We start from the raw sequence: 21,869 nt of genomic DNA, 5'->3' as shown, positions 1-21,869 counted from the left end.
CAGCAAGCGGGTGAATTATACTTCAGTGCCTATGAACTTGGCAAAAATATTTGTATACCCCTGCTACCCTTGCTAACAGCACATTGCAAAGTCTCCACTACTTGGTGTGGCGCTATACAATTCGGTTAGCCGCGACGAACGACATTTTATGCTTATTTCCACCAATAATTTTGTGAATAATAATAATAATAATAATAATAATAATAATAATAATAATAATAATAATAATAATAATAATAATAATTGTACCGGGCGGTACGCCTCCACGCCGCTAATTTAAAAATTGCGCCAGTTGAAACTCCTCTGCTGGAGGAAGTCTGAACTTTATCTACGCTATTAATTCTTTACCTTCTCAGAAGATGTCACCACGTGGAAAATTTTGAGTTTTTGAACTGTGTCATTTTTGATGTGTTTTTGTTTCGCTTGAAGCAAGAAGTGTGAACTTTCTCTTCTAGAGGACACTACTGAAGATCAACAATAGTGCACCCTAGTGCGGAGTCAAAGAACTATTTTGTTGGAGAAATTTTTATTTCAAATGTTTGTTTCTTGTTAAATTTCTTTCTGTTATTGTTTAAGTTGGCTGTATACCCCTCTTTTTCCCCTTGTTTTAGATTTATCCAATCCCGAATTTCTTTTAGTAATTTCCGACCAATCCGATGTATCTTCCCCCAACTTGGATATGTTTCTGTACCCTAGCCAATAAAGTAATTGTGGGCGGGTGTTTTCATTCCCCTAACGCCTAGAACCTTCCGCGAGAGGATATAAACTGCTGATTTTTGGGTCTCTGCGCCACTTCTGTTCCATCTTTCAGTGTGTAAAGTACATAGCAGGATGCGGGAGCGCCTCTTTCCTCGGCAGCGGTCAACAACAAGGTAATGGCCGATTAATAACTTATTTCTTTGCTAGCTCAGCAGTTTAACTCTCGGGGCGGGTTCGAAGCGTTCCACCATGTAACCTTTTCCTAAAATGTAACTACTCTTTTAAAGCTACATACTGGGATAGAGAGTGCTAACCCTCTCGACCTCCCACTCATATTGTTGTGAGGTGAACTTAGTTTTCTCAACCTATTCTTCGTTAATGTAAAACAACTTGTTCTCTTCTTAAGTCACCTCTTTAGTATGGGATTAGCCCTTGTATTAACGGTCTAGTGCCAAGTAGGTCTTAATCAAAGCGTATTAGGAGTGCAAGTTTGCCTCCTCTCAAATTGTTATTTTAGAGGTCATTTAATTAACCTTCCCTTCATTTAATAGACCTCAGTAGATTGGGTATTTTACCCCTGTGTTTACGTCCGTTGAGGACAACTTGAAGGTGGAGTTTGGTGTGGCCTGGGAGAGGCTTAAATTTGAGAGCGAGTGGCTCTTTTGAAAACTGAGTGTTGTATGCCTCGAGGAGGCTTTACTGTGCAATTTGGAGCAAGTGCTCCAGGGTTCGATTGGGGTCTTCTGCCCCGTTGTTGAAATTTGTATATCGTAAAGTTGGGCTAGTTGCTCAAGAATTGTGTTTTTAGGGCGCGAAGCCCAAATCCTGTAAATATTGTAACTACCCTTTTCAACTTGCTACTTTGTACCTGTCGTGCTTGTTATTTCTTTGTTTCAAAAAGAAAATATAACCTTGTTAAATTTTAAATTAATTTTACTATAGTAGCTTGAGACCTGTTCACCACCCCGCACCTTCTTTCACGCATAACTACCACAAAAACTCGGTAACAAGTGGTAGCAGAGCGTGGTTGAATGGGTCTCATTTTAGCCCCTTTTGACGGCTAAACATTATTTTTTCCGAACTCTAACAATTTTCTCAGTTGCTGGAATTTTTCTTGATTTTTTCAAAATTGTTCTGTCATCATGCCCGGCCCTCGCGATGTTCTCCATCTTAACTATTTGCGCAAAGAGGAGTTGATATATGAGTTAACTATTAGAAATGTGCAATCTGGAGGCACGGTTGCAGTAGACACAAACAAGCTTAGAGAGTCCCTTGAATTGCCTATTTCAATCCCCACCTTGGGAGAGAAAGAAGTTGACGACTCTCTTTCCACGATCGTCGAGAATATTACTGGGCTAGCATCTGTAGTTAGTTTTTTTGATGAAAATGATCCTTCTCCTAATCAAATTAAGCGTGTGCAAGCCAGGCTATATCACTTTTCAAATAGAGTTAATGATCTGTTGTCTCTGAAGTTGAATGACGTTCAGAGGAAGGAAGCTAGTACGCTGCTTGAAAACATTTCTGAATTATCTAGCAAGGTCACTCAATTGTTAACTGGGGAGGTTCCTCCCAAAACTGATCAACCCGTCACGGTGAATGTAGGTAGCGAGGAAGAGCCTCATAAGGGAGAAGTCAATAGGAAAACCATTGCTGCTCAAACAACCTCTGCCCCATTGGACGAGTCTGAACGCCGTTACTCATTAAATAATGTACGTTCTGAATTAACTACCTTGCCATTGAAACCTTTACCTACTATGTCACCCGGGTTTAGTAGCTTGCCTCATCCCTTGGCAATGTTGCTCAGAGGTATCTCTAAGTTTTCCGTTAATACCACCAGTGACGTAATTTCATTTTTAAGATTTCTAGTTGAATTTCAGGATCATGCCCTTGTTTTTTCTCTTTCACCATGTCAAATTTTGCAAATTATCTATCCGTATGCTATTGGTATTCTCTCTGATAAAATCGTAAGAGCCATTGCCGAGCAATCATCTATTGAGGATTTCCATGCCCACTTTCTAGCTAACTTTATCCCTGCTAGGGCCAGGTCCTCCCTTATTCAGAAGTACTATTATCGTGTACAGCGATTGGATGAGAACTTGGCTGATTTTATACAAGACATTAAGTTTTATACTAGGGTGTTTGCTCTTCATTTCCCTGAGGATCAGATTGTACAAGCTATTGTGGAAGGGATTTCACCACCCTACAGGTCATATTTGTGTTTCGCGGCGTGCCCGCAAACTTTCTCTGAACTTGAAGCGTTGGCCGTCTCAGCGGAAGGAGTTAGGTACGCCGATTCTTTGCGTGTGGCAAAAGAACCCCCTCCTTCGTTTAGTAATACTCGGCCTCCACCTCGCCGACCAGTCACACCCCGTAAATGTTATGCTTGTGGGTCGCCTGACCATCTGCGCAATAAGTGTCCTCTGATCAAGTCTAGTAGGGCAAATAACGGAGCTGGTTCAGCACAAGGCTGTTTTAAATGTGGGGCTTTCTCACATATTGCCAAGAATTGCCCAAACTCGAATAGCACCCCCTCCTGCTCAACTTCTGGTGCAAATTCCACCTATGCCAATAATAAAAAGTGACTAGTGGCATCGGCTGAGTCGACTAGTCCATCTTCCCGAGACTCAGCCCTTGGTAAACAGGTTGTAAATTCAGGGAACGAGCAATTTTCAAATTTATCTTTTGAAGGTCCCAAAGAGTGTCTTAGGATTGCGGCGGATTCCCCCGCACCTATTCCTTTTCTTAAGATTGAGTTAAACAATGAGCCTATAACAGCTCTCTTAGATTCAGGCAGTGTCTGTTCGATTATTTCGGCTGAATGGTATTCTAAATTGAAATCTGTTTGTAAACTACCTGACTATGTCTCATCTCCTGTTCAATATGTTTCGGCTAATTCATCCCCAGTAGAAATTCTAGGTTCCTTATTGGTCAAAATTCGTATTTTTAAATTCACATGGAAAGTTAAATTGTTTGTGGCCAAGCTCTTGTCTTGCCCCATTATATTGGGAGCGGACTTTATTTTTCACACTGGTCTTGTGCTCGATCTTCAGAGTAGGTCTTGCACTTTCAAATTTGCCTCTAATTGTAGCATCCCTCTATTAAAGTGTAATTCTGCATCATGTTCTTCTATTTCGCCTACCCAGGATGAGATGTTGTTAGATCTTAGACATCTACCTGAGGAGCAGGCTGATAGTATTCGTAAGCTGTGTCAGTCGTTTCCAGAGGTGTTTTCTGATACTCTTGGTGTTACTGACCTGATCGAATACAAAATTGAGGTCACGGATTCGATTCCTGTCCGTTTTCCACCGTATAGGCTATCTCCACCTAAAATGAAGGCTCTGAAAGAAATTATCGATCAGATGTTGAAGGATGGTATTATTAGGCCCTCTAAGTCGGCGTATTCTTCGCCTATTTTTCTAGTTCCGAAACCCCAAGGAGGCTTCAGGCCTGTCATTGATTACAGGGCTCTCAATCGGAAGGTGGTGTTACAATCTGTGCCCCTTCCCGACCTTCATTCTTGTTTTTCATGGTTTCGTAAGGCCAAGTTCTTTACTATCTTGGACTTGAATCAGGCCTATAATCAAATTCCCCTTGCCGAAGAGTCTAAACATCTTACAGCGTTTGCCACGGACTGGAACTTATACGAATACAACCGCGTGCCTTTCGGGCTCCCCACGGGAGCAGCTGTACTCACTAGGCTACTAGATAGGGTCTTCTCCGACATCAAATTTGAGTACTTATATCACTACTTGGATGATGTCGTCGTATTTTCAGAGACTTTTGAGGAGCATCTAGATCATCTGCGAGAAGTTCTCGATCGCCTTCGTAAGGCTGGGTTAACTGTTAAGTTGTCCAAGGTTGCCTTTGCTAAGCCCTCTATGTCTTTCCTAGGGCACATTGTGTCACCTGATGGTGTAGCCGTCGATCATTCTAGAACACAGGCCATCCGTGATTTTAAACCTCCCAAGGACATCAAAGGCATCGCCAGGTTCATTGGTATGGTGAATTTCTTCAGGAAGTTTATTCCTAACTTCGCTAATAGAGCGGCGCCCTTAAACCTTCTTCGTAGGAAAGGCATCAAATTTGAGTGGGGACCGTCTCAACAAGCCGCTTTCGAAGACCTTAAATTAGCTCTTTGTAATGCCCCTGTACTTGCTATGCCTGATTTCTCGAAGAAATTCATCGTCCAAACCGACGCGTCGTCGTCAGCAGTAGCGGCAGTCCTTCTTCAAGAGACTGAACTAGGGAGGCGACCTATCGCCTATGCATCCAGGACTTTGTCGGCTCAAGAAGCCAAGTATTCCATCTATGAGCTCGAAGGTTTGGCAGTCTTATTCGCCTTAGAAAAGTTCCGTCTCTATCTGGAACACGTCAAATTCGACCTGGAGACAGATAATCAAGCCTTAAGCTGGGTCTTAGGTAGGCCGCGTCGTACTGGTCGCATAGCCCGTTGGGCCATCCGTATTTCTGCCTTCCAATTCGATGTCAGGCATATCAGAGGTACTGAAAATGTTGTTGCTGATGGACTCAGTCGTATGTTTTCTAACGACGTCGAGACCCATGAACCGGTCGACAGTTCATCACCTCCCGAGTCCATACTATCTGGTGTTAATGCCATCTTAACAGATGCTCCCATGCTCTTTAGGGATATCGAGAAATACCAACATGAAGATCCGACGCTGGCTCCGATAATGGAAACCCTTTCTTCTGGGGAACATGTTGTCCCTTATGTTCTGAGGAATGGTGTTTTATGTTGCCCTTCGAGGCATGATAAGATGATGAAAGTTGTCGTTCCAGCTGTTCTTGTACCTATGATCTTCAAGTATTATCATGAGACCCCATTAGGAGGGCATCTGAGTATCTTTAAAACCCGTGAAAAGATTCGTGAAATGTTCATCTGGAAAGGTATGGACGGTGAAATCCGTGAACTAGTAAAGGCTTGTAAATCCTGTTTGATTAGTAAACCAACCATGTCCACCAAGGTAGGCCTTTTGTCTTCCCATCAAGCGTCGCGCCCCATGGAACGCCTGTACATTGATTATGTAGGACCCTTCCCCCAGTCAAAGGGTAATGCTAACAAGTTCATCTTTGTATGCGTAGATGGTTTTACCAGATTTTCTTGGTTATTTCCGACTAAGCTGGCTACCGCTCAGTCCACCATTACTTGCCTAAATTCTATTTTTGCTTCTTTTGGTCCGTGCCAATATATTGTGTCTGATAACGCTAAGGCGTTTACATCAAATCTTTTTCGTAAATTCTGTTTTGACTTATCCATCTCTCATGTAACTACTTCTGCTTATTACCCTCAACCATCTCTGGATGAACGGGTTAACCGTAATCTCAGGTCCGCACTTATTGCCTATCATCATGAAGATCATTCCAGGTGGGACACGTCCCTGCATTGGTTAGCTTTTGCTTTGAATTCGGCGGTTCATGAATCCCATAAATTCACTCCAGCTTCTTTGATGTTCAAGTTTGTTCCCAACTCGCCGCTCTCTAACCTCTGGTCTCTGAGTGACATTCTACCCGAGACAATAGATCCGGATAATATTAAAGATCTTTGGAAGAAGGCTAAAGCCAATCTTAAAGTGTCCCATGAAAAGGTTAGGGAAAGGTATGATCGTGGACGGAGACCCACCCCTTTGAAGGTAGGTGACCAAGTTATGGTCAAGAACTTTGTTCCCGCGGGCAAGCTTGCCCCCAGATTTCATGGGCCTTGTATCATTCTCGATTTTCTTACGCCGGTTACATTGCTAGTAAGCAATCCAGCCACCGAGAGGATATTTAGGGTTCACCTGTCCCAGGTGAAACCGGTGTAAATTTTGTGTCAACTTGCTTCATATAATTTGATAGGAATATGAAGGTTATATTTTTTTTGAGTTTTCAATTTCTAGGCATTCTGCCCCTTCTATAATATTTTGTTTTATATGTAAGCATTTGTGTGAAACCTCCCCCGATTTGTTAAACTGCCATCCTGTCCTTGCCTCGGCCATTACCACGCTCCCGTCTCCTGCTCCAATACACACTGTGGCTTTATTATATTAAATGCCATGGACATCTGCTCGCCGCTGACCCCTCAACCTTTTCACCAAGACTGTGCCCTCAAAAAAAGATGATGGTCCAACAATATTCTGCCGCCTAGCTTTAATGTTTCAGTGCCCCCGCAGCCGCGCGGCGCTGTGCCGCGACTGGGTTCGAGGACGGGCCCCCTCGGCCCCAGCGAGGACGACATGTGCACGGCGAGCCGGAGCTCTCCTCCCGGCCAAGGCTGATGTGCGGCGCACGACCTGCTACTTGCCCGCAGCCTGTATATCTTCACCGCGGGCGCGGCGTGTTTCAGCACCACTGCTCCCCTCATAGTGCGGGCGAGCGGTATCTCAGGGTACTTGAGGGGTCCGAGCGGCCTCCTTTGGACGCAAGCTGCAACGGCCGGTCTGGCCATCCCACTTCATCAACATCAACTACATGAACAGTTACTATAAGTAATGACTACACTTGGGAATTCAACAGCAATATTTGGTGGACATTGCAAAATTTTTCATCACTTTTAAGTATTAAAAGTTTATCTTCAGAACTCAACTTCTACAAACATAAAGACTGTACTTCACCTGCAACAACAAAATTTTGAAACTGAATCAAACCCAATTAAGAAAGTCTTATACATTTTTTTTTGGCAATTAATCTCCATATCTACATCAAACTTGGACCTTGTTTTCAAACAATTTCATGTGTCACCCCTGGAGGAACTTTGGGGGGGGGGGGGAGGTCTGTACCGGGCGGTACGCCTCCACGCCGCTAATTTAAAAATTGCGCCAGTTGAAACTCCTCTGCTGGAGGAAGTCTGAACTTTATCTACGCTATTAATTCTTTACCTTCTCAGAAGATGTCACCACGTGGAAAATTTTGAGTTTTTGAACTGTGTCATTTTTGATGTGTTTTTGTTTCGCTTGAAGCAAGAATCGTGAACTTTCTCTTCTAGAGGACACTACTGAAGATCAACAATAGTGCACCCTAGTGCGGAGTCAAAGAACTATTCGCATGCTTAGGATCATAAGGGCGTATCTACAATTTTTGACATTTTGAGGTTATGATATCATTGCAATGCGAAAAGAATGCTGCATTTGAGTAACAGAACGGCGTATCTCTAACTATGCTAGTTTTTAAATTTTGCATGGCGTAAGTCATTAAGATATTTGTTTTAGTAAATAACAAAAGGGCGTATCAGTATACGCCCATTTGTTACTCACAAACACGTAAGATATGAGGCACATACTTTAGGAACAAAATGGCGTAACACCTGATACGCCATTTTCACTCTAACTATTATTTTGTTTATTCTCTATGGAAACCTGTGTGACTAGCGTGTGTTAAACATATCACCGTATTGTGAGGTGAATTAGTTTCTCTATTTTCGAGCACTATAAGAGTAATGAAATACTTGATAGTGTTTTAAAACTAGAATGATACTATCAATGAAGAAGGTGAGTCTAAAATATGAGCCACACAAATTAGCAAAGTATATTACCAAGTACAGTAGAGACAATTCTCGACACTTTGCAAAATATCGAGGGACAGCGATTAGGTCTCAATCTAGTGGAGTGACCTGAGAGTTACTGATTCTGTCATAAGAGCACGTGTATTTGTTTGTGAAGTTTTGGGAGTTATTTATGCGTTTGTATTAAGTTGACATAAGTAAATAGTAGCGTGTGTCATTTCTTTAAGTCTCCTGTCAATATGAGTGGAAAGATATATGCTGCGTTTGGCTGCAATAACTATGAAGTGCACAAGGATTCACGGTCTTTCTTCCGCTTCCCTCGTGACAAGAAAATGTAAATACTGTGTTTGCATATATATTCTTCCAGTTACAAAGATATTTTTATAGAAGGCCTACTTCCTAAACTTCTGACCTGTGCGCCCCATATTTTAACTGGCTTAAAATATTATAATAAGCTTATTTTATTGTATTAGTGCAGCAGTTAACCTTCAATACTGATGTGTTGTTGTAGGTGTGATCTGTGGGTTTTGATTTAATTAAGGAACATGCATATGCATATGTATGTGGCTGGTTGTGTTCCAAGTTACCCCATTTGGAATGCCGTAATGCGTTGTCAAGCACTGAAGAAAATATGGGTGATTTAAGAAATGTAATGATGATGCAAAGGTGAGTGGCTACTCATTGAATTCGATTTACAAGCTGTGCTGTACTGTCCACATACAAATGCCAAAGCATTGTTTTACAAAAGAAGACTTGCTTTCTACAACCTAACAGTGTTAAATGCAGTTGCAAATAGTGCTGTCTGTTACACGTGGAATGAGACTATAGCTAAGAGAGGGTCATCTGAAATAGTATCATGTGTTTATAAGATTCTTACTCAAAATGCAAATGGCAAAGAGATTGTTTTTATACAGATACGTGCAGTGGCCAAAATAGGAATGCGTATATCTGTGCAATGTGTCTATTTGCTGTAAAACAATTAAATATACTTGAAATCAACCACAAATATCTTACTCCAAGCCACACACAGACGGAGGTTGATTCGGTACATTCTATGATCGAAAAAAGAAGAAAAGTGTTCACATATTTGAGCCATCTGGTTGGAAGACAGTCATCCGCATAGCAAGAAAATCACCTTATGAAGTATAAGTTATGTCACAAGATGATTTCTTTGATTTTAGAAAAGTAAAGCAGGCCCCTATAAACAATACAATAGTAGATGTTAGTGGTCAAAAGTAACATAGATGAAAATTGTGTGGTTGAAGTACGGTACTTGAAAGAGGATCCCGAACATGTTTACTTCAAGTACAACGTGCATGAAAAATTCAACAAAATGCATATTGTAGGAAACAAGAGATCAGCACCTAGGAGGAAACAGAACTGTAACAGTCTTAGAGAGGATCTATTCACAACCTCTTCCAATTTTGGTTGGAAAGTTAAAAGATTTACAAGAACTTTGCAAACAAGGTATTATTAAATCCCAGTATCATAAATTTTATATGTCCCTGAAGTCAATCACCACAATCCAAGACAGTGACAATGATCCGGATGATGTTGGCAATTAATGAGTATCCTTTTCCTTTATTGATTCTTGCAATTATTGCTTACGGATTTCATCAATGTTACGTCAGTGCTGTTTTTTATTAGCAATATGAAAAATATTCAAAACTGCTCTTGCATATTGCTTTAGTGTAGTTTTGTTATGCTTTAAATCAGCAATGATCTACATATTTGTCAAAGTTTAATGTAACTATTAGTCTTATCAGTCTGAATTTAGCATAGTCTAGATAAAATATTGTATGGATGTTCTGTTGTAACTTTGGAGTGTTCCGTATCACGAACATATTGAGTTTTCAGTCAGGGTTGTGTTAATAATGTAATGATCACGGTACTATATCGTAACAATAAAATTATTATTATTATTATTATTATCTCATTTATCTTGGACAGTTTGACGTATGCCTTGCTGTTATTTTAAGTTTTAGAGTATCAAACAAGTACTTACGCCACTTAACTCATTGAAAACTGTGAATAACAAAAGGGCGTATGTCAGGGAAAAGAATTTTAAAATAAAGTTAGGAACAATATTATTCGAACTTGTTTTGAATTACTTGGTTTTTTGCTTAATTCAAACCTAAATGAAACCATTTAATTGCATCATCATGTGCTGGTACTTATCTTGTACTGGTGATATACTTTTAAATAAATTGTGTAGTGATATTCCTGATTTTCTCAAAATGGCAGAAATGTAGATACGCCCTTATGATCCTGAGCATGCGTATTTTGTTGGAGAAATTTTTATTTCAAATGTTTGTTTCTTGTTAAATTTCTTTCTGTTATTGTTTAAGTTGGCTGTATACCCCTCTTTTTCCCCTTGTTTTAGATTTATCCAATCCCGAATTTCTTTTAGTAATTTCCGACCAATCCAATGTATCTTCCCCCAACTTGGATATGTTTCTGTACCCTAGCCAATAAAGTAATTGTGGGCGGGTGTTTTCATTCCCCTAACGCCTAGAACCTTCCGCGAGAGGATATAAACTGCTGATTTTTGGGTCTCTGCGCCACTTCTGTTCCATCTTTCAGTGTGTAAAGTACATAGCAGGATGCGGGAAGCGCCTCTTTCCTCGGCAGCGGTCAACAACAAGGTAATGGCCGATTAATAACTTATTTCTTTGCTAGCTCAGTAGTTTAACTCTCGGGGCGGGTTCGAAGCGTTCCATCATGTAACCTTTTCCTAAAATGTAACTACTCTTTTAAAGCTATATACTGGGATAGAGAGTGCTAACCCTCTCGACCTCCCACTCATATTGTTGTGAGGTGAACTTAGTTTTCTCAACCTATTCTTCGTTAATGTAAAACAACTTGTTCTCTTCTTAAGTCACCTCTTTAGTATGGGATTAGCCCTTGTATTAACGGTCTAGTGCCAAGTAGGTCTTAATCAAAGCGTATTAGGAGTGCAAGTTTGCCTCCTCTCAAATTGTTATTTTAGAGGTCATTTAATTAACCTTCCTTTCATTTAATAGACCTCAGTAGATTGGGTATTTTACCCCTGTGTTTACGTCCGTTGAGGACAACTTGAAGGTGGAGTTTGGTGTGGCCTGGGAGAGGCTTAAATTTGAGAGCGAGTGGCTCTTTTGAAAACTGAGTGTTGTATGCCTCGAGGAGGCTTTACTGTGCAATTTGGAGCAAGTGCTCCAGGGTTCGATTGGGGTCTTCTGCCCCGTTGTTGAAATTTGTATATCGTAAAGTTGGGCTAGTTGCTCAAGAATTGTGTTTTTAGGGCGCGAAGCCCAAATCCTGTAAATATTGTAACTACCCTTTTCAACTTGCTACTTTGTACCTGTCATGCTTGTTATTTCTTTGTTTCAAAAAGAAAATATAACCTTGTTAAATTTTAAATTAATTTTACTATAGTAGCTTGAGACCTGTTCACCACCCCGCACCTTCTTTCACGCATAACTACCACAAAAACTCGGTAACAATAATAATAAAGAAAATAAAGGATACAATTAGCTGATAAGGTGACAGGGCGTGTATAAGTTGCTTTTTTAAACAACTCCTCTAATTCCTAGTTTTAGCCGGCTAAAATGGAATAAAAATGTAATGTTTCCTCCACAAAGTGGGGGAGGGGCAACTGCCCCCCACCCTCGCCCCCCCCCCTGCCCAAATCGCCAGAACTGTGTGACGATTTCATCTCGATCACGTATTAAAGTCCACGGCCGACTTGATTCGTCGCTCCTTACCAGTCGGCCGTGTACAGTCGAAGGTTTGGATGTTTTCTGCCACCTGCAGCGCTGCAGTCGAAAATTGGCGAGTTATTCAGGTACATACGGCAGCAGGCTTATAATTATCGCTCTGTTTATTACGCGAGGGACATTTCTTCGTGTTTTCCTAATCCGAGCTCTTTTTAGGCTTACTATCGTACGTACAGAGACTTGCGGTGTTCAATACGCGGTTAAAACAAGCGTGTGAAAATGCCTCCGCACTGCTATGTTCCACGTTGCAAGTCAAGTGAGACGGTAATACTAACGAATAAAAAAGACATTTCTTCTTGCCACCGAAAGACGAGGTTTCATTCACGAATTGTTCGATAGCTATATCTCGCCAAACCTTTTTAGGTAACAATTTTTTTGTTACCTCCATTTTTCAAATGAACATTAATTTTCAGAAATATTACCGCTTCATTAATAATGGTCAGGTAGTAGAAGTGCCGAGGCTGAGATATTATATCATCCAATCTTCCAAAGAATATGTCACGAAAATTCCGGTGAAAGGTCATTATGTGGAAGGGTATTAGGTATTTCAAGTGCTGCACTGTTTAACCCTAGGTGGATCGAGTTTTTTTTTTTGTAACATACTAGACCAAGGGAGGGCTAGATAATGCCCATCATTATATTTTACCCATATGGTTGTATTTATAATTTTTGTATAAGTATTAGTTCTTTATTAAGGGAATTAAGTAAGATATATTGTATAATAAGAAACAAATACATAATATAATGTAAATACATACATAGGCCTAAATTAATTTATGAAGGTTAATACTTGAACATATTCTTACACGTCATTCACATCTTCATTCAGATTCATCCTCCTCACTCACACATTCATAGCATATGTTTGTCTTTTGACTGTATTTTCCACAAACATACAAGTTGTATTTTCCACAAACAATGGTCGTTTTTGCTAATTTGTTTAGTTTTTTACTCTTGGTGCGACACCCTTTGCTACATGTATAGCACCTCCCTTTCCCTGATGGCTGCTGCTGATTCTGCGTTGTTTTGGTGATTTTCTTCTTGAGGATGGCTTCCATTGACATGATGATGTTCTTCTGCAATCGTTTTATTTTTGCAGGACGATGTTCCACATTTGGTTGTAACATACGTTTATAACTTTAAATAAATAAATAAAATTGTTACAAGTTGGACCAAGGGAGGGCTATCTTGTGACCACTTCAAAATTTAGACCATATAATTAGGTTTTCAACCAAAAAACTTCATTGTCTTTATTGAATCGTTAACTTTATACTATTTCTGACAAAAAATGAGAACACCATTGTCTGAACATATTCTATACTATAATAGTAATAGTTCTTAAAAAAGTGTGGACATAAATTGACCCTCCCTTGGTCTACGTAGAGTTAATGAAACTTCGGAATTCGTCATAGGTTTGCTCTCCATCATTACAAGACAAGACTTGTATGATAAATCGGTCGAAAGAAATGAAAATCACAGTTGTTTTCTTGACAAGAAAAATTAAATTTCTTAACAGAAAAGTCAACATTTTGAGTGATAAATATATTCAAGAATAAAAAAGTAAGTAAGTGAGCTTGCTACGGAAATTCAGATCAAATCCTCCACAGCATAGGTTTGCAATGACCGACTCGAGAGGAAACAAAATTGATAGTGGATGCCGTTATGAAGAGAAAGCAATTATAAAACATCAAATGGCATGCGTTATGATAGTGAACTGTTATTGGAAGCTCTTTTGCTAAAAACAAAAAAAAACTCTAAAAATATATAAATACTGCAGACAACATGAACTTCTTCACTTACCATCATTGTCTCATTTTCGCTGCTTGTTGAAAGGCCTTAAATGCTCTTATGGCAACTTCCTGATATTCGATCACAAATCACAGTTAGTGCGTGTCCAGGTCACTGTGACCAGTTTGACCTACGTGAATGGCATCCACCTATGACGAAGATGGTTAAAAACTTTTTTCTTTTGGTTCTCTTGTGTCTGGCTCCATGGCTAAATGGTTAGCATGCTGGCCTCTGGTCCAAGGGGTCCCCGTTTCTATTCCCGACAGTGTCGGAGACTGTAACCTTAACAGGAAGTTGCGTGTGTGTTACCTTAAGCATAGGAAATCATCCTAGGTAGGGCCCCCTCCTCACAGACGCGCAGGTCGCCTATAGGAGTCAAGTTGAAAGACCTGCACCAGGCCTCTCCAGAGGTCATAAAGACATTATATATTATCGTCCTCAATATATGATATTAAATAACTTGATTTTCTGTATTGATTTAAAAAGTGTTCTAGTTCCGGATTCTGGATTCTGAGACTGACAAATTATTTTATAATTTCTTCTTTCTCTCACTTTTAACATGAACATGTTTTTGGGCTGGAGGTCTTTTTGGAATTAGCGTCGTCAGTTTCTCGACACAGTTGTAACTATGTCAACCAGTGCTGCTGCTCCTCATCTACGTAAAGTCAGTGCCATTATCTATTCGTTGCTATAAGAACGCAAATTTCATGCGTAATACATACGCCCTCGCATTTAATAACAACCCAGCCACTTCCACTAGCTGCCTGCTGTCATTTCCTGATGGGTACAGTACTTTTTCATCTATCTTTTGGCACGGGCCAGAGAAAAATGTAGCTTCCTCCGAAGTCTCAGTCTCATCCATGGCTGTGACAGTATGGACGCTGCTGAGGTATGGGTAGTGCTGAGTAATGACATTCGGAGCACGACGACCAGTGCGCCTGAGTGTTATGAACGGTATTGCTAAGAGGGTTAGTCATGCTGCAATAGCACTTTCTGGACCAGTGGGGAAAGCAATAGCAAACTACCACACTGGATACTGGCCGCACTTAAGCGACTGCAGCTATCGAGCTCGGTGGGGAACTTTGGGGCCATGTGAAGTTAGTTGCACAATCTTAATATATGTGATAATGATTTAATTTAATATAATCTATGAATACATATTGCACCCATAAGGATGCGCTGATTAAAGGTAGTTCATTTTTATTCATGCCAAATGTTTCAAAGATGTGGAATGGTAGGAGAAACAGTTTCTAAAGGTCTAAAAGGTAGATCATACATTTCAGAACTCATAGATACTTATTTAGTTGAAAATTTGATATTATAATACTGTGTGTATTTGTTATAAAAGCGGTGTTATTGGCAGATACAACATTTTCAGGTTGTTTTAAACACCTACTAAACTCAAATGCAACTCGAGATAATTTGAAATGCTGCCCGAAGCCAATTTCTCTGTACTTTGATACTTCATTAAGTACATAATTTGAATTCTTTATGTGATTTTTAACATGGGTATGTTTTTGGACTGGGGTCTATCTAGAACAGAGGTGTTCACGCTGGGCATTTTGTCCCGCGGGCGCCCAGCATTGTAACTGGGCGGGCTGGCAGGCGATGAGCGTATGCTATTCAACCACAGTGACGTTGTGGCTACGTCACAGTCCGTGAAGGTTAGGCGAAGTTCTCCCAGTCTCTCTCGATCACTGCTGCGATACCCAAGTTTAAAATGGAGGCAAAAAATAATGAAAGAAAGAGGGCAGAAATCCACGTCATTTTCAATTTACGTTGTAAGAAATAAGTTGTCCGCCTCCGATTCCCTGCTCTGCCACGAAATTTGAAAAGTGGTACGGGGGCTGGAACGGGGTCCAATCAACCGCGGGAGGTCAACTGAGTAGAGGTGGGTTCGATTCTCCCCTCAGCCATCCTCGAAATGGTTTTCCGTGGTTTCCCACTTCTCCTCCAGGCAAATGCCGGGATGGTACCTTACTTAAGGCCATGGCCGCTTTCTTCCGTCTTCCTTGTCTATCCCTTCCAATCTTCCCATCCCCCCGCAATGCCCCTGTTCAGCATAGCAGGTGAGGCAGCCTGGGCGAGGGACTGGTCATCCTCTCCAGTTGTATCTCCCGACCCAGTGTCTGAAGCTCCCGGACACTGCCCTTGAGGCGGTAGAGGTGGGATCCCTCGCTGAGTCCGAGGTAAAAACCGACTCTGGAGGGTAAACAGATAAAGAAGAAGAAGAAGAAGAAGAAATAAGTTATGTTTGTTCATTGCAGTTTATGTATTTTGAACGGATACTATAAAGAGTTTGTCCTACAACCTCAACTATTTTTATAATGTACGCAATGAATTACGATTTTCACTATGACCTTTTAAGAGGTGATTTAGAAACAGTTCTAATATAATACGGAGTTAAAGTGGATAATCTGTGGCTTGTGGTTGTTTGAGTTTAAATTATCTGATAAACTCACTAACAATCCAATCCTTACCGGGAACAAAATCAGGGAGGTTATTTATTTGAAGGTATACTGTACATCTAGGCTATCTGGTAGATACATTTCCACTGTTGTTGTACTTTACAGTAATCTTGGATAGTAAATATCTATGTCCTCACTGGTGATGAAACTCCCTCTCACCATTTAGAGGCTTGCTATTAACACCGGACGCCTGTTAAATTTTAAATATTATTTTCAGAAATTCAGTGAACAGGGGAAGTCACACAACACTACAACACTGTGCAAAATTATTGTTGTATTATGCTAATTATATTGCTCTATGCTTAATAACAGGAATACAGGTTTTCATTTTAAAAAAAGCAAATACTGTCATTCCCATCCAAGGAATTGTAAATCGTAGCTTGTACGCCTAAACCCTGTACCTTTGTAACACAAAATTATAACTGGTCAGTTTTCTTTGAATGAATAAATATAAGAAAATACAACTGACTGTTTATATCGAGCGCAGTATATAATCAAACCCGAATATCTTGAAACGGTCAATTTTTTGTTGCGATTATAGTTGTATTTTAAATAATGTACCCCAATCAGCACTTCGCTGAGTATAGAAGGAGGGCTTCGTAATCACAATCGAATGTCAATGCTCCCTTCCCTGCAAAGTGTGTTCGCTCTTTCGCTTCACTGTGACGTATGTTGTTATGTAAGCTGCCCGCATTTACGTCAGGCCAGCCCGGCCGCACCGGGCTAGCCTCAACGGCGCGGCGCCCAGCTAAGCACCTTTTAGTGTGGACAATTTTGCGTCGACAGTTTTTCCGACACCACGGTAAGCATGGCAACCAGCGTACGTCATCTATGTATACTAGGACAGAACATATCCGTGCTTCTATGCTACTCCGTGTAGCCGAAGAACTTAGGCCTAGCAATATTTTTTTCACATTTTAAAACAGAATTCAATCATCTTCTTGTTCTTAAGTTTCAGATTCTAATGTTAAACAATATCAACTTGAAACTTCAAACCCGGCAGAGGTAGTCGGATTTTTGAAGGGCGGAAAAAAGTCCATTAGACACTCCATGTCGTACGATGTCGGCGTGTAAAAGATCTCTGGTGACACATTTGGTGTTTACCCGACAAAATTCATTAAATCTCAGCCATAGACGCCCAAGAGAGTTTCGGTTTACTCGGTCTGCCATCTAGTGGGCCTAGAGTAAAACGGAACGTCGAAATTGACGAGCAGACAGCCAGATGGCGTCAAATTGAAATGTCTGCACACGGTAGCTGAGGCCATACGATTATTATTATTATTATTATTATTATTATTATAATTATTATTATTATTATTAACTTGAAAATAAAATTCGTTATTACTTTGGACAGTCAGTCGGCTTTTTCACAGCCTCTGAAAAAACCATGAAGTGAATTCTGTGAATGCAAAGACAATCGGTGCATTTTACTGCAGAATCACTGACGAATTCGAAGACAGATTGCTGATTATATAGGTATGCATGATTATATAAATGAAATGAGTAAAGGTCTGGAATGACAGATAAGGCTGTTTGCGGATGATATTATACGGTATAGTGTAGTCAATGAGTTGCAGGATTGTGAGCGACTGCAGGGGAACTTGATGTTGTGAAATGAACTACAGACAATGGTATGAATGTAAATGGGATGAAAAGTCAAGTTGTAAGATTCATCAAGAGGAAAAGTCCTCTCAGTTTTAATTATTGTGTTGATGGGGAACAATGTAAGTACCTAGGAATTAATATAAGGACCGAGCTCGATAGCTGCAGTCGCTTAAGTGGGTTCAATCCCCACTGTCGTCAGTCCTGAAGATGGTTTTCTGTGGTTTCACATTTTCACACCAGGAAAATGTTGGGGCTGTACATCAATGAAGGCCACGGCTGATTTCTTCATACTCCTAAACCTGTTCTGTCCCATCGTCACCATAAGACCTATCTGTGTCGGTGCGACGTAAAGCAACTTGTAAAAAAAAAAAAGTTAATATAAGGAATGATCTTCATTGGGGGTAATCATATTAACGAGTGAATGGTACTTGATACGAGAACTGGAAAATATTCAAAGGAAAGCATCACGATTTGTTCTGGATGATTTCCAACAAAGGGGTAGTGTTACGGAAATTTTGCAAACTCTGGGCTGGGAAGACTTAGAAGAGTAAGGTGACAAGATGCTCGACTTTATGGTTTGTTTCGAGCTGCCAGTGGTAAGCTGGCGTGGAATGTTATAAGTAAAAGGAAAAGCTTGAGTAGAGCTTTTACAAGTAGGAAAAATCTTTGCATTATGAAGATAAACTTGGAATTCAAAAGGACAGATCGAGGCAAATATTCATTTATAGGACAAGGAATAAGGGATTGGAATAAATTATCAAGGGAAATGTTCGAAAAAAGTTATCTGAAAGTATTTAAGGAAAAGCTAGATAAACAACTGATAGGGAATTTGCCACCTGGGTAGTAGCCCTAAATGCAGATCACTGATGATTGATTGACTGATTGATTAATTGATTGATTTACTGATTGATTGATTCTCCGGTTAATTTTCCACTTTTCTAACACAGTGATTCCACAGATGAAGTGACCGGTGACATTAAAAACTCATCGATAATGGCTATTTCTTTTACTTTTAAAACCACTTTGAATTGCTCACAGGGGCGGTTTCTCCATAAGGTTGCAGGTTTGCGCTACCCCCATTAATTTTTTATGTTTATTTTAGGTAAAGTTTTATAATTTGGATTACTCAACTACTGTATTTTCATTCAACAAGACAAACCTTTCAAGAGCTTGAAACAGCAAATATTGTCTACAGGAGACTACAAGCCGGTACACTTAGATGTTCACTGCAGGAGCGGAAAAGTTTGCAGCAGAGAGTCAACCTGTGGTAGGATGAAACCTTGGCTGCCAGAGGAGTGCGCGGGGATGATCGAGGGGTGCTTTTAGGCTGCCAGAGGGGTACGCGGGAAGAGGAAAGGATAGGCGTGGCTTCTTATACATTGCTTAAATGGAGGTTTATCAACCTGGCTCCTCCTACCACGACCGACTTGATGCGTCGCTCTAGCTAGCTTCTTGCAGCGCAGCGAGGGATCCAGTCGGCCGTGCTCCTACGTAACCACCTACTAGCAAAGTCGCCAGAGACCGTTGGCGCTCAATGTGAGAGTCTGTTATAGAACAGGGATGTCCCCCAACGACACTGGATAGAAGTTCATCTGTTGGATATATAGCTCATGGCTTTAAATTTGAAAATAAAAACCGCCATTTCTTTCAGTGTAGTTGTGAGCTTTGTTATGTGCGTACAAGCTAAGTAGCTTGTTGATTTCACTGTGTAAACATTCATGTCAGCATGTGTGTTTTTATTATTGTGCTTTTTTATCAGTTAGTGGTATATTGCTAGAATATCAATTCGGTGCAGTGTTAAATGTCTGGGCCGTTTCCGCAACGGACTGCCGAAGAAAAATCCTAGGTAAAACGAATAGGTAGGCCCACGCGACGTTTAATTTCGAAACTAGATACAATACCGGAATTAGGCTACCTCAAAGTGTTTCATTTCAATATGGTAAAAGAGTTTTCAAATGAAAAATATGTTACTGGGTTGTAGTAATATTCCTGAAAATAGAAATGTACAATGTTTGTTTTATTTTTAATAATAAAAAGCATTGTTGATGTATCTGGATCTGAAAATTAGCCTGTAATCATATTATATCAATGAATCACCAGCCGCCACTGATTGCTCATACATTTTAGAGAGATGTTTGTGTACCGAAAACTTTAGCTGACTCATCCTACGCTGAGTTCCTGCTAAGTTTTTGTTTTCCGTGTTTGATACATAGATATATATTCTAATTATAAACATAGATTCCCTTCATTATTTTAGAACGTATCTGACACTTACCGGTCTTCTCGCCTACAAATGGCACTCTCCATATGTATCGTATCACCAACCCAAGCAAACTTTTTGTAAAAGCTAGCACTGGTTCGAAGAATATCCTGTTCAGTTTGTAAGTTACTAAACGTGTTGGACTTAGAAATGCACAATAGACAGTGGCTATATTGCCGCCAGCCTCCGAAGAGTCGCTTCAAGATTGACGAGCATCCTATAATGATATGCCGTATATATAAGCTATATTCTTTTGTCAACGAAAGCCGTTATTGCCTCAGAAAATTAAATGCCTCTCAGTGTTGAAACATATACCCTTTCTGTGAAGATAGCAAGTCGGCACGTTTTCTGATAAATGAGACGGACAAACCAAGATTGTCAGACTGACCTCACAGCTCATATCTACACGTGCATCCACGATTCATTCCCTATGCTTACTGTGAGTGAAGTCAGATTTTGTTCAGCTTGCTAAATCTTACCATTATCATCACGCAGAGGGAAGTTTTGAACACTGGCTTTATTCACAGTTACCGAGCTCGATAGCTGCAGTCGCTTAAGTGCGGCCAGTGTCCAGTATTCGGGAGATAGTAGGTTCGAACCCCACTGTCGGCAGCCCTGAAAATGGTTTTCCGTGGTTTCCCATTTTCACACCAGGCAAATGCTGGGGCTGTACCTTAATTAAGGCCACGGCCGCTTCCTTCCTACTCCCAGCCCTTTCCTGTCCCATCGTCGCTGTAAGACCTATCTGTGTCGGTGCGACGTAAAACAACTAGCAAAAAAAAAAAAAAAAAATTCACAGTTACACTTAAGTTGCTAACTGGATCTTTTTGAAGGTAAACTGGTTCTAGAATGTAGAACTCTGAGAATTAGGATAGGTGAAGCATTTTCAGATCCTGTAGTGATTATTAAGAGGAGAGTTCATCAAGGAAGTATTATTATACCTTCATATTTTCTTATATAGGCTATATAAATGGTATAAGTAAAGAACTGGGATCAGAGGTAAGGCTCTTTATGAATGATGTTATACTGTATAGAGTAGTAAATATATTCCAGGATTGTAAGCGATTGCAAAAAGACCTCGAAAATGTTGTGAGATATACAGTGGACAATGGTATGATGGTAAATCACCACCACACAGTAATTCCTGTAATCCATTCATTTCTTCAACTTAGATGGTAAACGCTTAATCCACATTTCAAGTAATTTAATTTTAATACAAGATAAAATATTTCACTGACAAATAATCTGAGAACAGTATGCTTGGTATTTTCCTTCATACTTATCATAATCGTTGCAAAAAAAAAAAAAAAAAAAAAGTTTATCAAATTATATCGGGATATGTATACAGCCTACAAGGGTTGAATAAACAAACTGTTGCTTTAGAATAGCATATTTAATTATGACAAATAATACCAATATTAGGAAGACAGATTTTACTGAAGTTATTATCTTGAGCATTATACTTAGACTTAGGCCTACATACAATCTCCTAATCTAGAGAAAAAAAATGAACGAAAAATTAAACTTTATGTTTTATTTTGTCCACCTCTGTGGTGTAGTGGTTAGTGTGATTAGCTGCCACCCCCGGAGGTTCGGGTTCGATTCCCGGCTCTGCCACGAAATTTGAAAAGTGGTACGAGGGCTGGAACGGGGTCCACTCAGCCTCGGGAGGTCAACTGAGTAGAGGTGGGTTCGATTCTCACCTCAGCCATCCTCGAAGTGGTTTTCCGTGGTTTCCCACTTCTCCTCCAGGCGAATGCCGGGATGGTACATAACTTAAGGCCATGACCGCTTCCTTC

General features: G+C 40.3%; 1 protein-coding gene across 4 annotated transcripts in view; it reads right to left on the bottom strand.

Annotated features, from left to right (window-relative positions):
• LOC136876368 (sodium-independent sulfate anion transporter) overlaps nucleotides 1-21,869 on the bottom strand; it is a 128,247-nt gene that overhangs the window by 84,579 nt on the left and 21,799 nt on the right. For 2 of the 4 annotated variants that reach the window (XM_068228409.1, XM_068228406.1), the window contains exon 1: nucleotides 20,086-20,263. The exons of the other annotated variants lie outside the window; for them this stretch is intronic. The gene's annotated coding sequence lies outside the window, so the exon portion shown is untranslated. Of the gene's footprint in view, nucleotides 1-20,085; nucleotides 20,264-21,869 lie in introns of those variants that run through there. 4 annotated transcript variants of the gene reach the window in all.

The sequence above is a fragment of the Anabrus simplex genome, chromosome 6 (assembly GCF_040414725.1).
Source record: "Anabrus simplex isolate iqAnaSimp1 chromosome 6, ASM4041472v1, whole genome shotgun sequence".
NCBI lineage: Eukaryota > Metazoa > Arthropoda > Insecta > Orthoptera > Tettigoniidae > Anabrus > Anabrus simplex.
The sequence above is the reverse complement of the archived record's forward strand: the minus strand, read 5'-3'. Positions and strand labels throughout refer to the sequence as shown.